This window comes from Eubalaena glacialis, chromosome 1 (genome assembly GCF_028564815.1).
Source record: "Eubalaena glacialis isolate mEubGla1 chromosome 1, mEubGla1.1.hap2.+ XY, whole genome shotgun sequence".
NCBI lineage: Eukaryota > Metazoa > Chordata > Mammalia > Artiodactyla > Balaenidae > Eubalaena > Eubalaena glacialis.
In genome coordinates this window covers 14,938,624-14,956,515 of record NC_083716.1, presented here as the reverse complement: position 1 = coordinate 14,956,515, position 17,892 = coordinate 14,938,624, and the positions used below count along the sequence as shown (strand labels likewise).

At 38.5% G+C, this 17,892-nt stretch overlaps 1 protein-coding gene across 1 annotated transcript in view; it reads left to right on the top strand.

The window, feature by feature from the left end:
• ATRNL1 (attractin like 1) overlaps nt 1–17,892 on the top strand; it is a 701,048-nt gene that overhangs the window by 671,292 nt on the left and 11,864 nt on the right. The gene's annotated exons all lie outside the window — the stretch shown is intronic.

Below are 17,892 nucleotides of genomic sequence, written 5' to 3'. Positions count from 1 at the left end.
TGGACCCCTACCTTGATGTATGTTTTGAGTATAAGTGCAAACTGGGAATGGTTAGCATTTGAAAACACTTCACGGAGAGATTGGGAGGGATAGTGTGTCGGGGGAAACAGAACACTGGGGAAAGATATGCATGGAGAGGAAGAAATCCGGTGTGATCCATAAAGCATGTGGCAATGATGGAATCCTGGAGTAGTGTGACCAGAGAGCAGGGATTTGGGGGTCAGAAATAGGCCACAAATGAGTCAAAGCAGATGGAAATATGCTTGTGTCACACACGTACCCAGCTAGAGTCGTCAGGTCCTCAGCAAGCCAGCAAGCGAGGGGTTCAGCCTTCCAGGTGCCTTGTGGACTTCTGCTGGGCAGCCAATCCCGGGCCTTTTCCTTTTTGTCACCTTACGTCCCTCCAGCTTGTCTGTACGCCCGCTCAGTACTTCGCTAGGCTGATGGCTCTGTAATCATCATCCTTTCTTATGAGGCACAGGTTGAGACCCTCTCCAATTTATAAATGTGTTTCCTTTCCTTATTTTTCAAACGTTAAGCAGTGAAATAATGGGAGATAAGCCTGGGCTTTGGAGTCAGAAGAAGATTCAGACCTCAGCTCTGCTACTTCCTAATTCTGTGCCCTTGGGAAAGTTATTTAATTTCTCTAAGCCTCCATTTCTTATTTGTAACATAAATATAAAAATACTACATCCCACCCCACTATTGTGAGAATTCAGTGAAAAAGAAATACTTGTAGAGAAACTAGCATATAGTAGACAGTAAATATCTTCTTTCTCTTCAGTGGAGAAATGTTTAAATGCCGATATTGCATTTTATACATTTGCAATATTTAAAGGCCAGTGTTCTTGTGGCTTTAGGAATATCTAATCAAACGTGCTCGTAGTGTTTTGAAGGTTAAAAATATTTGACAGTTACAAACAGGTCAAGGGCTAAGGCTGTAATGATAAATAAGACAAAGTTTTTGCCAGTTAGAACTTTCTTTCTAGTTGGGAGAGACAGCAGATAATTAATATGCATACAAATGATGCATAGACAGATATTTTTATAGAAAAATGAGATATTCACACGTGCTTAGTTTGCATGACTTTTTTTTTTTTAAAGATTTATTTATTTTATTGATTGATTGATTGCTATGTTGGGTCTTCGTTTCTGTGCTAGGGCTTTCTCTAGTTGCGGCAAGCGGGGGCCACTCTTCATCGCGGTGCGCGGGCCTCTCACTATCGCGGCCTCTCCTGTTGCGGAGCACAGGCTCCAGACGCGCAGGCTCAGTAGTTGTGGCTCACGGGCCCAGTCGCTCCGCGGCATGTGGGATCCTCCCAGACCAGGGCTCGAACCCGTGTCCCCTGCATTAGCAGGCAGATTCTCAACCACTGCGCCACCAGGGAAGCCCCTGCATGACTTTTAAATGGAGATTTTGCTGATTGACTGATTGATGATCTTAGCCGGTGATAAGGGCAAGTGAATAAAATCCCAGACTCCAAGCTATCAGGTCCTAAAGCGATTAGAGTGAGGAGGTAGATTTTGAGCTGAGAAGGCTCATGTGTTGATGTTTAAAAGCATGCATTCTATAAATTGTGACACCTCTGAAAACGAAGTCGGCTAGCTTTCCTAGGCCAACAAATTGCTGGTGACCCTAGAGAATTGTGTGAGGCCACAATTTAATTGCACAAGCTTTAAGAGATCTGCAGTCCTTTATCCCATTAATTCAACCTGCAACTTTGTTCTCTCATCCTTCTGAATATGCAGTTCTCATTGATTTCAATGGGAGTTACAGACACAGAGAAAGGGAAGAATTGGGCTAATTATCTGTTCAAAGCAGAGCATCATTTAAAGTACAGTTTTAAAGTGTTTTCAGGCACATTAGTGAGTCAGCTCCTTCTCACTCGTTTGTCCAGAAGGCTTTCCAGCTTGAATGGAGCATTTTAAAGGGCAGTCTCCTTCCCTAAAATCTCTGTGTCATACTCATGCACCAGTAACTTGATTATGACTGCTGGGAGGCAATGACCTCACATTTTAGTCTCGATTTTACTGCTGAATTGTTTCAGACTGAAGCTGTAGCCTAATCATAATTACCAACCCCAAATAACATACATTATAAATTCATAGAATGCCTATCAGGCTCTGACCGGTGTCCCACATATGCAAGTTAAGTCAACATAGCCTTGACCCTCAGAGACCCTTTGTTTGAAATAGTCTCCGTCCGTCAGTCCCGCAACAACATAGTGCAAAGAGGGAAAATGGTTGTAAATATAACATTTAAAGCAACTGAACTTACACAGCCAGTGAGCACAGCATTGTGATTTCAGCTTTCCCTCACCTTATGGACTATGTGTTATAGCATTTGGCTACATGGTAAATTTCTGTAAAGCAAATCCTATTTTTCTGCTGACTTCCACTCTATAATTCCACGTGCATTAGAATTCACGAAAGTCTTATTTGAAAACTTCTATGGGGAGAGATCCAGATGATGTGAACTGCCAGACACCGCAGCTCCCCAGCTCCCCTGGGTCTGCAGGGCACTTCTTGATGCTGAGACGAGTTGCAGCCCTGGGAGCTCAGGATCTCTCTTCACTGGGCACTCTTTCTCTGACCCTTAGAAAGTTATTTCTCCCACACTGAAATACCCTGCCTTCATGTTCCAACACCCCTCCTTTTCCTTTTGTCCCAGTATTTATAATGCTTAATAGGACCAGGCTTAGGATTGGTCTCGATCAGAAGTCCTCTCTAGGTTGGGCACAAAATTGAGTTCAGAGTTTTCCCTTTTGCAATGCAAATGAAGAGGGCTGCCATATATAGCCCTGCAGGTCCAGCCCACTCACATAGGGAAACACTGCAAATGGTACCATCTTGTAGCATGATGAAGGGAATATTGTAGGGGTTTTGGGATGGGTTCTAATTCTGCCTTCAAGTTTAGTAGCTGTGAGACCTTGGGCAATCTCTGGGATTCTGATCTCTGGGATTCAATCTATGGCCTTTGTAAGATGAGGCCATAATATCCACCTTCTAGAGTAATTGTGTGGACTAGACATATTAAAATATGCCAAAAACCTGCTCAGTATGTAGTGGTTTTCTGTTTTCTGTTTGGTTTTGTTTTGAATGAGAAGGGTTATTTAAATGTTATAGACTTTCTAGGGTTTAAAAAGTCCATATGTGATTAATATTTTAAAGAAAAAAACTCTTGTTTATTTTTCTCAAATGCTATTTCATAAAAGGAAAACAAAGACTCTGTGAAATAAGCTCACCAAATAGTTATGATAACTATATTTTGTTCATAATAATGCTTGAATGAAAATTTTCTGCAGGGCTTGATTATTAATATTTCAGGTCAGCTCAGGTCTTACTCACCTGATATTCTCCATGTAAACAAGCAACAACAAAATAAGTGGGAACAACAGAAATCCCTGCTATTATAATTATGATACACAAGTATTCTTTGATTGGTTGACTTTTCTTATATGAAATCCTATTTCTAATAATTGTTAAAATAGTAAATAATAGGTACCAGAAATAATGATTACTATCATTTTAAAATCCTTTTAAAAGTGTTTCTTGCCTTGCTATAAATGAAGCATCTGAGACTTGAGTGATATGTATTCTAGCTTACAGCAATTTATTTTCCAGTGTCTTCTTTTTGCCTTCTGAGTGGTTATATAGATGAACAAGTAATGCTAGCTTACATGCCTTGTAGAATATAGGGTTAAGAAATTCTCAGGAAAGGTTTAAATAATTTTATGACAATTAGTTCAGTAATTAGGAAATAATTAGATTTTTAAAAACATTAACAAATGAGTGTTTCTACAGTAGAGGTTTAGTGGGGTTAGGGATTTGAGGATCCTCTTCAGTCTTAGCTGATAAAACAATAAACAATAAAAACCACCAAGAGTTGAATTATGTAATGCAGGCTTCAGGTACTAAAGAAGTTCAGGAGAGAAATTTTAGTGCAGTCTTTGGTAATCAGAAGAGCTTGCTGGAGAAGTCAGGTCTTAGCCTGGGTCTTGAAGAATAGACGAACAGAATTTGGATAGGTAGAGGAAGCATATTCCTTCAGTGTTTTGCACTTCTGATCTGTAGTGGGAGTCTGTGAATTCTTTCACATTATTGAGTGTATAAAACATTTCTAGATAATTAGCAAACATAAGAACTTGACTATGAATGGCTGAAGTGATTGGCCCTTACTCAGCAGTAAAACTTCACAGAGATGACCCATGGGAAGAGGGAATACTCCCACTGAGGCCCACTGTTCCAGTTGGCATGCAGTATTGCCCTGAGTTTTTCCATGCAGTTCTTCAAAGGATAAGGGGTCAACAGATTATGTTTATGCAAATGACATGTTGGAATTCTACTTGGGAGCACAAGTAAATAGTAAACAAGAGAACCTGAAAGTTAGCTAAATTGGAAAGCTGGCTGAAATACTAAATAGAAAATACTTGATAAGAAATGATGGGTTCATTCAGCCCGGAGGAAGTGTAGCAGGATGGAGAATGTTTTCTAATACAGCTGTACTCGTTACGACCTCAGCGACTCCAGTGATGGGTGCAGAAGGCATATGGAAGCTCTCCACATGTCTAATTATTTCCAGCTAAGTCTGTCATCAACAAATGCAAACATTTAAGAATCACAGTGAGTTTTATCTTCTTCAGATAAAATGATGATGAAGGTATTAGAATTCTGCACTATAGATGATATGTGTAAATATAAGTATAGTTCTAGATATATATAGATGATACATAAAATGAAACTTATAGTTGTCTTAAGAGTCTGCTCACTTGACCGTGTCATGACCCCCGGCATCCTCTTCTCATCTCTCTCCAATCCCATCCTTCCTAACTCATCTCAAAACCTAGACCCACTGACAGCCATTCTTCTCACACTCTTTCCCATTACTCCATGCCCATGTTATATTACGTTTGTGGGAATCCTGTTAATTCTCTAGGTCTTTTGTATTCCAAACAGGGACAGCTCGTCCCTGGCTTTGATGACTTTGGTGGTTTTAAAATATGTCAACAAATTTTTTGATACTCCCTCCTTCAAAAAATGGGGCCTAATTCTCCTCCTCCCGAACATAGGCTGGACTCAGTGATTCCCTTCTAACAAATAGACTGAGGCAAAGGTTACAGTGTGCAACCTTTGATGCTGGGTTATAAAAGGCTTTTAAGCTTCTCCTCGTTCTCTCTCTCTGCCGGGTCATGAGGACACAAAGTATGGAGAGGCCCCTGTGGTGAGGAACTGAGGCATCTGTTCAGCAGCCAGGAAGGAACTGAGGCCTCCTGCTGACAACCATGCCAGTGGGCTTCAAAGTGGATCGTCAGATACTAATCAAGCCTTCCGAAGACTGTAGCCATGGCCAACATCTTACTTGCAACCTCATGAGAGGCCTTAGGCCAGAGCCACTCAGCTAAGCTGCTCCCCAGTTTTGACTCACAGTAACTGTGAGGTTAATAAATGCTTGTTATTTGAAGCATCTACCTTTGGGGGTAATTTGTTATATTATTGTGACCTAATACAATGACCTAGCAGTGTAATGTGTTATCCTGAAGTAAAAAAAAAAAAAAAAAAAATACAAGGAGTTAGGTGAGAATTCCTCATTTTTTGAATAAGCCTTGGTCCACCACTACTATTTTTCACATCTTAGCCAAAGGAACACATTGACACATTGACAGCAGTGATTCCCAGTGGGGGCAATACTGCCCCCTAAAGTTTTTTTCAGAAATCTGTAGGACACTGGGTTTTCGTAATGATTGGGGCCACTATAAAGGCAGTTAGCAGCAGGACACAGGGGTCCTAGATGCCTGGTAGAACATGGACAGTAGCACACAATAAAGAGTCATCCTAACTCCCTCACCAGTTTAGAGTGCCCTGCTGGACATTCTTGAAGGTAAAAACAAAAACTGTAATAAATTGTCTGAACTTGGATCTTCTTTTTTATATTAAACTCAATTTCAAATGGTTTTAATATATACTGAATTTTCCCAGAAATAGAACCACTATGTAAGTTGATAGCAGATTATACTTTTATTGGCTTATAATCTTTCTAGAGTTGTTCAAGCCTCACCAATAAGACACTGGTAACAATCTGAATTTGTACCTGAAGAATTCTTGGTGATTCTACAAATAAGTAAAAGTATATGACTACTTAGAGCCATATCCAAGCATTCCGTATTGAAAACCATTGCTCTCAGTCATTACAGATGTGTTGAGAGGCAAAGTAGAGTGACAGAGAGACCCAGATTCAAATTCTGGTTCTACCATTTACTGTGAGTTAGCAGCTTTTACCTCTTTCCAGATTAAGTTTTCTCATCTGTAAAATAAGGTAATAACAACTACCTTGCAGATTTTTGGTAGGGTTAGAGTTAATGTTTTAAGTGTTCAGAGTAGTGCATGGCCCACTGTGGGTTTGTAACAGTGATTCATATCTTGGTAAGTAATAGTACCTGTTTTGATCCATTCTGTAATAGGCAAATCAGTGTGCTTATTCCTCCCAGGTGTGCTAGGTAGGATGCCAGCTTGATTCTGAAACCTAACAATAGTTATGCTTAAAAATAAAAATAGAGAAACCCAATGAGATATAAGGTATCATTTCGCTGAAGAGTAAAGAGAGCTTCAGTCAGTTGAGAGCTTGAAAGTAACGCATTAAAATGATTAGCAAACTAAGGTATCTCTGATTTTTTCCAATATGGAATAACATTTTCAGTTATATTTCTGATGCAGAGAATAACTGTCACCCATGCCATACAAAGTGTTGTACCAAAGCTTCAATAAAACACAATGAATTTGGGATCTACGCTTCTCCCATAGTCACCATGGACCCCCGCCTTCCACATCCCTCCTCTCATGAGGACACGATGACTTGGATGTCAGTATTGAGAGTTGGTGTGTTCTTAATTTTATTTATTTATTTATTTATTGGCTGTGTTGGGTCTTTGTTGCTGCGTGCGGGCTTTCTGTAGTTACGGTGAGCGGGGGCTGCTCTTCGTTGCCGTGCACGAGCTTCTCATTGCGGTGGCTTCTCTTGTTTCAGAGCACGGGCTCTAGGCCCGTGGGCTTAAGTAGTTGTGGCACTCGGGCTCAGTAGTTGTGGCTCACGGGCTCTAGAGCGCAGGCTCAGTAGGTCCGCGGCATGTGGGATCTTCCCGGACCAGGGATCGAACCCGTGTCCCCTGCATTGGCAGGCGGATTCTTAACCACTGCGCCACTCCGAGAGTTGGTGTGTTCTGAGGCATGCTGTCCTCTGATCTCTCCTCTGGGCTCGTTGGTGGATAGAACCTCTTTCTGACGCTAGCACACATGAGGAGTTGTGCTAAAACGTATTTTTGTCCTCGTCTCAGTCCCCACTGCTGCTACTCATGGAACTCAAACCAGCAAAAGCTAAAGTTATCACAAGCACTTCCAAAGAAATGGCAGAAGCCAGACTGTGGGCAAGAAGGGGTAATATTAAGACTAATTCTGAGATTCAACTCTCTCTGCTGGGGAGGAATCTGATTGTTTCTCTGTATTACAGACACCCAGAGTCTGAGGGGGGCACAAGACCCCAGGTAGCCAGATCTGGCATGAGACTCATTTGGTAGAGATGCTCAAGGGGAACTCCTAGAAGGGGCAGAGCAGCCCCAAAGTGTATAGAATGGATTTAAGCGGTCCCTTAAAGTGACCTTGCACTAATAACCAAAATCTGGATTCACTTCCCTCGTGCTTTTTTTGTTTTTTTCTTTTGGTCACGCCACTTGTGGGATCTTAGTTCCCCCGCCAGGGATCAAACCTGGGCCCATGGCAGTGAAAGCACTGAGTCCTAACTACTGGACCACTAAGGAACTCCCTCCATTGAGCCTTTTGAAAAAATCACCTTCATAACCTTAGATGGAAACATTAGTAAAAGAGGGAGCTCTTCTAGTCAGTATACATAAAATGAAGTCATCTAAACTCAATGTTTTATAGATATTGGTACTAAAATTGCAAAAAAGATTTTAAGACAAAAATGAAGATGTTAAGAATTATCAAAATATCAGTACTTCTATTACTGATGTATATATAGAAGATATTTAAATATAAATTGTCTGTGAACCAAAATGAGAAGTTAAAAGCAGCACAATAACAGAAATGGTTATTGAAACCATCTGAAATTTCCTCTAAGTTTCACAGTATCAAATACTGATATGACAGTCTAAGTTGCTCACAGAAGGAGAGAGCATTAGAGAAATTATAGTAGACAGTTTTGTAGTTTCACAAAAGGAGGTGCCTGAAAACTAGAAGATGGCTTAGATAATGCAGTTATTTAATCAAGAATGTCAAATCCCAGCCATCATACCACCTGCTTTTTAAGGTAAAGGAAGCTAGGAACTAAAGGGAGTATTTTAAAAAGAGGCAGAGGATGAATAAATGACAAAAGGAAGCGAAAAAATAATTGCATACAGTCTAAAGGATATGGGTGTAGCTCTGCAGTATTTTTTCCTCAAAAGTTTATGTATGAATTAATATGTATTAAAAGATGAAAAATAAAATTGTAGAAATTAGCACCTTTTTGTAAGAAAAGGATGAGGTAAGAGGCTCAAACCACAAAACCTTTTAACGTTAAGGTCCTTTCATTCTTGTATACCTCCTGCCTCCTTGCTTCCAGTCTGTACTGCGCTGCAGTTTGAGAATACATTCCCCATTTACCTGCTAGCTGCAGCTGTTCTCCATAGTCCTAAGGGGATCGCGCAGGTGTTGAGAACAGCAGGTAGCAGGTGCCACACGAGTGTACCTACTACCGATACCAGAAGAAATATAACGTGAATTAACCTCACTTCGTGCAGTCATTGATTTTCTAAGAAGCATGTCAGTATAATATTGGTGAATCCCCTCATGTTGAAGTGAAATGTATCTTAAATTTAATAACCATGTTATAACTCTGCATTTTTAAATATTGTCAAATAAAAACAGATTAACTGAATATCGTAGATAATTCAGGGTTAACCAAAACTTTCTGTTTCAAACTTATGAGTGAAAGTGTTTCTTAAACACTGGTGGGCTCCCTGTCTCGGTGATTTTGACCCACCTGGAGTAGTAGGCTAAGGCTTGCTTGGCTGAGTGAGGCTGCTGTCAGCCTTATTAACCTGTAGGGTAATTACCCCGTCGGGCTGTAGGTGAGATGGTACAGGACCAGGGCCTGAAACTTCTCTGAACCTGGTCCCACATTCCCACCAAATATTTTGGCACTAAGATTTACTTGAAGTGAAAAATTCTGTGGATGTACATAGGCAGTTGGCATTCCCTGAGCTTGGGAGAATATTTTTACTTTAATTCTTATCTTTTAGGAGAAACAGTACATTTTGTCAACTGGGATTTGTATGTTTTGTTAAAGAAAACAGAATGAAGAATGGTTTGTCCGTAATCATTTGGTTAGAATTGAGTATCAATAATATTTCCTGAAGATAAATAGCCCATCAAAATTAAGTATAATTTTAAAAAAATAACGTGACCCTTCTACATATATAAATAAGTAACCAGGATAATATTCTTTCTCAGAAGTCAGTAGGATTATCTCTAGCAAAAAATACTCTTTTCCATGCTGACATATGTGGTAGTATAAGAACAGATTTTAAAATTTTAAAACTAATAAGAAGTAAGGCAAGCTCTTTTATATAGCGAATAACATAGAGAGAAAATAGTTGTAGGCTTAGAGAAGAAAAAATTAAATTTATTTCTATAGAAACAAAGAACCAATGGAGTAAAAATAATTTAGAATCTTTTGCACAAGGAAAACACAACCCAAGTGTAGTAAGTTTGGCACATGGGTTATTTTCTTCTTTTCCTTAAGATACTAGTGTTTCTTTGCCCCACAGTAAAGGGAGAATATAAATTATTTCCATGATTCAACATAATGTGTGAACCACAAAAAGCTTTTTGATTCTTTATTAAGATCATTCTGTAGGCACTTACAGTATTTTCTTGTCCAAAGCCTTTACTGGAGGATTGAAAGGTTTCTAATGATGGTGAAGTGACTCTGATGAAATGGTCCCATGATTTAAATTTTTATACCAAAATCTTCATGTAACTCAGTAATTAATGTATATGTGTGTTTATATATATATATATATATATACAGATATGTAATATGTAGGTAGTGGATCAAAAACACAATTACTTTTCATTTAAAAGTGATTTTTTAAATTTGAACATTTGCTTAGAATATTGTGATTACTGTTGCTTTCAGTAATTTTTGTATTTTGTTTAATACCAAAATTTAAATTTAAAAAAGCAATAGAAGACAACATAGGAATACCTTGTGATGGTCTAAGTAGGAGAGGCTTTTCCAAGCAGCATATAAACATAGGAGTCATAAAGATGATCTGTGACTTGCACTACATCTGAAAACAAAAGTTTGATGCTAAGAGAAAGAAAAATAAAACAAAGTAAAAAGACAAATAGCAAAATTAGAGAAATATTTGCAGTACAATATATTGTTGTTGAATATCTTTACCCAAATCTTTTCACAGTATACAAACTTGTAAATGTATTTGACGATATTTAATTGACTTGTCAAAAGAATCAGTGCACAGTGTAGATGTCGGGAACAGTTTTAGTGCTGTTTTCATGCTATTTTTAAAAAATCTAAATTCTGCAATAGGTGTTTCATGTTATGATTCAGTATCATCTCTGAGCTCAGACTATACTCTCAAAACCTTAGGGACAAGAAGTAGCATGGTTCAGGAGGAACCAAAGTCATTTAAAAGCCAAATTAGTCAGCCCTTGAATAATTCTAACTTCTGTGCTGATTTCCAGTGGAGAAAATGAGAATACTCCTTCTTCACTACTCTGCTCCATGGACAGTTTGGGAGATGGAATTGTTCTTTCCGCATTTGTTAAATCAGGGAATTTCTAAGATTCCTTCCAGCTCTAAAATTCTCTAGTTCTATGAATATCTCCATTATTATCATTACACCTCATTTTGCTTAAAGAATGTTAAATCAGCAGTCTCTTATCTTAGATCTATCTTTGTGAGAAAGAGTAAAGAAAAGTGAATTTGGTTTCTTCATGATTAATGCATCTGTCAAATTCTTTCCAAGTAGCAAATTAATTTATTGTGTTTTTTCATGAATGCAAATCAAAGCCATGCAAACTATTGTGGTAAAACTTAGCAATCCTTTTTCATAAATTAAAGCTAACTGATTTAATGTTAATGAAAGGAACTATATTCAAATACAAATTTTAATAACTTGGGTGGAAAGAAAATTTTAGACTTTATAAGCTTTTCCTTACATAAGATTCATGTAACTTGAACAGAAAGTCATTAAAATGTAATTTTCTATAGTGAAGCCTGTATTAATTACCTTGTATGAAACTCTGAAGAGTTCCTTAATAAATGTCTGGTCCTGTGTGTCCCTGAGAAGAAATGTCTATTGATTAGTTAATTATCTCAAACCAAGGGCCCCAGATTTAGTTTTTGATGATCACTGTCTTACCTTTTTCCTTGTTTGAATATTCTCATCAAAACCAGAAATAAAAGGTTTTTTTCTTTTTCTTTTTCTTTTTTTACATAGGGAGTATTTTGCTTCTGTTCATATTGATAGTACAAAGAGAACCAGTATAAATTTAATAGAATATTTTGTAAGTTCTTGGTTCTTAGGACTTAGTCTAAAACTCCATGCATATACGTATGTGTTTATATGTGTGAAAAGCGTCTTTTTTAGTAGGATAAGATTTTAAGAATGATTTTAGAAACGCGTCCTGTGAGCTTGATTCCCTCATACTTTTAAGATTATTAAATTCATTTCAATAGGATTGTAAGAAATAAAGGCATCTCCAAACTCACTGAGGTAACTATCCCACAAACCTCATTTTCTAGAATACTTATCCTGAAGAACATGAGACAATCAAAATCAGTATTTTCTTTTGCATTTGTATTATAACTGCATTTAATGCTTGTTTTTTTCACTCAGTTCAACTAGGAGAAATTTCAACTTTTTATATTGACTAAATAAACAAACTATAGGAGCTAATTTATGCTTCTGTTTTTTAAAAGGAAAAATTTGCAGATGCTAAGTTTGGTTGCAAATATTTCATACTGGGATTTAGGAATTTTTGTATAATAAAAGTACCTGTTCTTTTAAATATTAAAATTTGCAATATTCACTAAATTCAAAAGGTAGTGCCAGCTTAGATTTAATCTTCACTTAATTCTAGGGCTAATTATTTAAATTGAGAAAGGGAAACCGTTGACACACCCTATCTTATTTTTATGTCATACTGAAAGTCATAAAAATCGATAGAACAAGGAAATTAAAACTGAAATACATCCAAAATCTTTTTGTCTCATCATCGAAGAACCAGAGAAGTGCCAAGTATGAAGGAGCTCATGCTTGAGAAGGTCAGAGGGCCCAATTAGTTTATCTTGACTCCAGGGTTTTAGTTTAAGAAAAAAATGAACCCATTGAGGAGCACTATAGGCTTCCTGTGATGAACATATGTAATATTTTTCACCCACTTTTTAGTTTATCTTGGCTGCCTTAATATCTTCTTTCAAAATGTCAGCAGTGATTAGACTACATTATCGATAATTAATGTGAACTTTTATCTCAAAGCTAATTTTGAGTAATGCTAGAACAAAACACAGGTCAATATATTAAAGATTGAAAGTTGAACAGATTGCTTTTGTATATAAAATATATTTTTTTCTCTTTTCAGTTCACCTTTCTTTTCAAATATCAATCCAATGTAAATGTTTGAGAAAGGTTAAATAACCTGTGAGAGAAGCACCTCTTGAAGTTTGGTGGTATAGTTCCTAAAATTTTTTCAAAGATTGTGCTAGAGATCCTTGCATATTGAAATATTGGCCATTTCGGGAAGTTTAGGAAATATTTCCTCATTACCTGGTCTAAGGTGGTGTGGCTATGGTTGATACGCTATGTTTAATTCACATTTTAATGCCAATGCTCCATATTTTAAAGTTATCTTCATGTGGCATCATGTGTCCTGTTTCCTTCTTCTAAACAGGCTTTTCCCCAAATTAAAACTTAGTCATTTAAAATTACTAAATAATATATTTCATCCCACAGGAAAACTAGAGATTTATTAGACGTTTGCCCTGAACATTGCTTCTGCCATGTTTAATTACACATCTAAATAAAGGCCATGCTCAGAATTGGAGTGTAACAACTCTTCATGTTGGATAATAAGCTTCAGAATATGATCTAGTCATACACAAAGGGCACCATAACTGGATACTGATATGAACAGTTGAAACAGCCAGGTAATTCAGTCACCTACAATTCAATTGCTTTTATTTGAATTAAAATTAAATTTTGAATATAACTGGTTTAGCTGTTGATTCAGCTGGGACAGTTCTGGCCAAGCAAGTAGGTTCTTTTTTACAAAGACAGTCATACTTCATCTCAGGTAGCTCACCCAACATTTGTTACAGATCACGTTGTCTATAGTCCCCTTCAAAGAGTGCTCTAAACTTGCAACTAAGAGTCCTGCTGATAGACGGTGGACATCTAAGTCATGAACATTAGGATCTGCTTTTCTGTAACACTGACTTTCCATCCTTTGCAAATTACTCTAACTCTGTAGAAATAATGGGTAGCCCTTTGGCATTGTGGCTCATTAGCTCAAGATCAACATTTTTGCTTCTCTATTTTCTTCTCTCAATTCTCTGTTGACCAAAGAAATACAAACAACTGGTTGACTATTTGCAACTCTAGAAAGTGAAATGAGAATGATATATGATTAATTAAAATCTGCAGTTATTCATAGAGGACTTGCTTTTGTTTTGATTATCATGATCCCAGTTTGTCAAAATGCTTTTAAAAAGGTAGTTTTACACACACACACACACACACACACACACACACACACAAAGCAGGGAAGACTCAACATACTTAGTCAATTATAAATAAGCCATTTATAGTTTGTCCTTTCAAAATCCCCTTTTATGTTTTTTTTTAGGGCAAGTCATAAATACCTTTGCGAATAATAATTATAATCTGCATTTCTCCAACTTTAGTAAGTGTTTGGAGTAAGGAATATGAAACCAAATCTGACAAAATATATGTACTTTTTAAAACCTGATAGTACCATACTTCTGCTGTACTCCACTTTCTTAGATTCAATGCCTCTAAAATATAAGTTTCTTTTCCTTATTTAAAAAATTTTTTTCCTCTAATTATGGGAACTCATCATGGACCATTGGGCTGAAAGTCAGCGGCAGCTGGGTGGTGAACTGGCCCCTTGCCCAGATCTCAGAGTAAGACTAATTTGAAAACCCTTTACAAAATGCAGGCCAGAGCCTCCCGCTTAGAAGATCCTGCTCTAATCAACCATTGATCATAAGAGATTTCCTTTATTGACCTGAAAGCAAGTTTTTTCATCTTTCTGCTAGCTGAGGCACTTACTGAAAGTAAGTGGATAACATCTAAAGTGAATATGCCAGATAAAGAGGGCAAAGTCTTCCATCCCTCCCTACAAGTGACATTCTGACTGTGTCCAGCGGGCCTTCTGTAATCACATGTGCTCGTAAGAATTTCTGTCTCCATCCATCATCTCTTGACCCACTTCATTGCTACCTGTGAGGAACCTATGGTCAGCAAGATGTCACTTCTACAGATACACTTGGCAACTCACTTAGGAAACTGTAGTCCAGGCTTGTGGAACAATGTGTGAGAATTCTCTTTGTGTCTGGAGATAACTTGGAGTGAACGCAGAGCAATGTTTATCCCCCTGGATATAACATCAGAAAGTTCCAGGTGACTCTGAAGTCTGCTCCCTCTATGATTTACTTGCCTGTAGGGTTTGAAAGGTTTCCACTAGTGCTGACTCTTTGTGACACTTCTCAATTTACAGTAGCTCAGAGGCCACTTTCATTCCTCCCAAAGGCAAAGTGGGGCAAACTGATACTTTTTTCACTCAGAAGGGTCAGCATTTATGGGATGTACTCAGTCAGATTCTCAAAATTGCATCAGAGAATGAAGGTTTCTTTTATACTATCCTCTGTGAGATTAAAGGAGGTCATTTAAACAAACTACTTCCCCAAAGTCCCTGTTTTGAATTACTGGAGAGAATATGTACTATCTGGGGTCCTGGATCACTTAGCAAACATCAGAGGAATGGTTTGAAGTCCATTTTGAGAAATATACTGTCCAACTATACTGCCTTTTCCTTCAGCAAAAGAGATTTATCAAGGATCAATTTGGCTACAGACACATCTGTTTTTGTTAAAATGCCTTTGGCCATTAAGTTATCCGTAATAACTTTTGGTAAGGTCTAAGAAATTTATAATAATATTAATGGAAAAATCATGATTCTGTATAGCTTTTTCTCATCCATTTTATCTAAATGGCCAGAGGTGAGGATTTGCATAATTTTATCTGTTTTTTCCCTCCCATTTTTGTAATGATCTGAGTTTTTATATAGAAGGCATAAATTTGCTTTACCATTGGAGTTTGTTAAAATTGTATTTTGACTTTGCAGAGATAGTTGTATGTTTTCAACTTCTTTTAATGTTGAAATTTCTTTTAAAATATTGACTGTTATGAACTTAGAGGAGCAGAAACATCACCTCGGATGATACTAAAATTCATTTTTTTGGTTGATAGCTTGTTTTTTAATATTCAGTGGAGTTTATCTGTGTAGAGGATATAAGCCCTGTAACTGTCTCCTATACTCTCCTGTAAGTGCTGTGGAAAGCAATGATTCACATCACCACCCAACACTGTTTAACCTTGATTTAAAATTGTAATCCAGTTTCTTTAAAAAAAAATCATTTGTGTTGGCTCTAACTTGGCACAATCTCCAGGGAGATCTCAGAACATGAAAGGTAAACTGATTTTTCCTTTTGGGAAGTGGTCCATCCAGGAACGAGGGAAGCTTATGGTCGAACTACCAAAGTTGATTTAAAATACTCAAAGTCTCTGCAAAGACATTCACGGAGAGTTAAACTGCTAATGCTTTGATGCCAAGCAAGTGTGGCAGCTGTTTCAGTTTTTCATCAATATTGTACACACAGCCACACATATTAAAACCCGTTTAGGGACAGTGTTGCCCAAAATACCAAGCCCGATGCTCACGAGTGTAGCTCTCACACTCGGGACATGAGCACGCCCAGTTCTTAGGAAGGGGCTGGACACTTTTGCAGCACAGTGGCATCATGCAGGTAACTCTCCCCTGGGTCACCTTCTTGGACAGTAGATTAACGATAGCCACACTGGTGCTGTGGTGTCCCTCCCCTGCCCTGCCTGATTCCCACCCTCCTCTCAGTAACTTCTCTGCAACTAAGTACAAGGATTAGAGAAACAAGGAGGAGGCCAGCCTATATTTCCAAATACCTTTAAGGTAAAGTAACACTGAGACTTGTAATCTAATTCTAATCAGAATTCACCTCCTTAGAAGCACACAACATCGTGATACATCATTTAATTCTCATTCTAGTAATGTTTATTGACCACCCATCATAGACTAAGCATTGGGATATAAAGGTGAATGAAAACATAATCCCCACTTTCAAGGTGCTCCCAATCATGAGGGGTAGGCAGAGTTATAAAGACAGAATTGTAATATAATCTGAAAAATTAGAAAACTAAACTTAAAAAAATGTCTATTAGGTTGTTCTCAGATTGCTAGATGTAAGATCAAGTCCCAGGCTGGTCTTTGACGTTGCCCAGTCTCTTCACTTTTCCAATTTGAGACTTAGAGCCAGTTTCTTTACCCGTGTTATTGGCATCATAAAAACCACACCTAACAAACAGTAAGTACAACCCACGCCTCCTATTACCAGTGTGGTTCTCACTGGGGTAGAAGTATGTCCATTCCTTCCCAGCTAGCAAAAGCAAATGCAGATCTCTAACAAGGAAATTCTTGAACGCAGCCAGTCCCCTGACTTCACAGTGATGCTTGTGGCAGCCACGTGAGAGCATGTGTGAGAGAGGAGGCCAGCAATGATACTGGGTCCTCGCTGCTGGCCTGCTGAAGAAGGGCAGCTGCAGTCATAAATTCATCAAGCCAGAAGTGACCTTAGCAGCCACCTACTCCAACTTCCTTCCAAGAGAAATCTCTCAAGGGACGTTCTGAATTTCAAATCAAGAAAAGCTTGGAAGCCACAAACTCAGCTGGCTTACAGTTGTCATGGAATTTGGGGGCTATTTGTTGCAAACAGAAACAGGATCCGCAGGTCATGGCCAGCCACTGCCTAGCCTTACAGAGTCTGTGGACTATCTCAGTCCTGGCTTTCTTCTACCTCTCTGGGTGTTCGGATCTTCTCATGGGCTCTGCTCCTCCATTACCAGCCCTCTTCTTGGTCATTCTCTCCGTCTTACTCTCTTTCTACCAGACCTTATGCACTCCAGTGGCAGAGACTGCTGGCTCTCCACCCAAGACTTCTGCTTCCCTCCCCTGGTGGAGACTTGTTTCTGGGAAGTAGTACCCGCTAATGGCATTGAAACAGAGTGTCTTGAGCTTTTCTGGTCCACGGTGGTTTAGAAGGGGTTGAACCTTTTTTACCCTCTCATCTCCCACCTGCCACCTAGACATCAATGCTCAAGGCAGCCCTGGAAACCCCAGATTGAAGATGGCAGAAGCATCATCAGTCTGGGTCCCCGAGTAACTACATAAAGCAGGTGCCGTGCTTCTTTCCTCTCCCCCCACACACGTCCTGACACCAGTCAGGACTCCTACCTCAGACTTCATACAGTGAGAAATGAACCTCTCTTCTGCTAAGCCACTGAGATTGCAGGGTTTAACTATTGTAACAACTAGCATTACCCATCCATACAATTACAGTCTTCAGACTCAGTTCATGCAGATCACCACCACTCTACCTCTCTGGGCTAGACTTATTCCCGGGCTTCACACCTGCATATGCAACTAGACATCTCCACTACGACGCCCCACAGGTCATCAAACTCAGGAGGTCCAGAAGTAAGC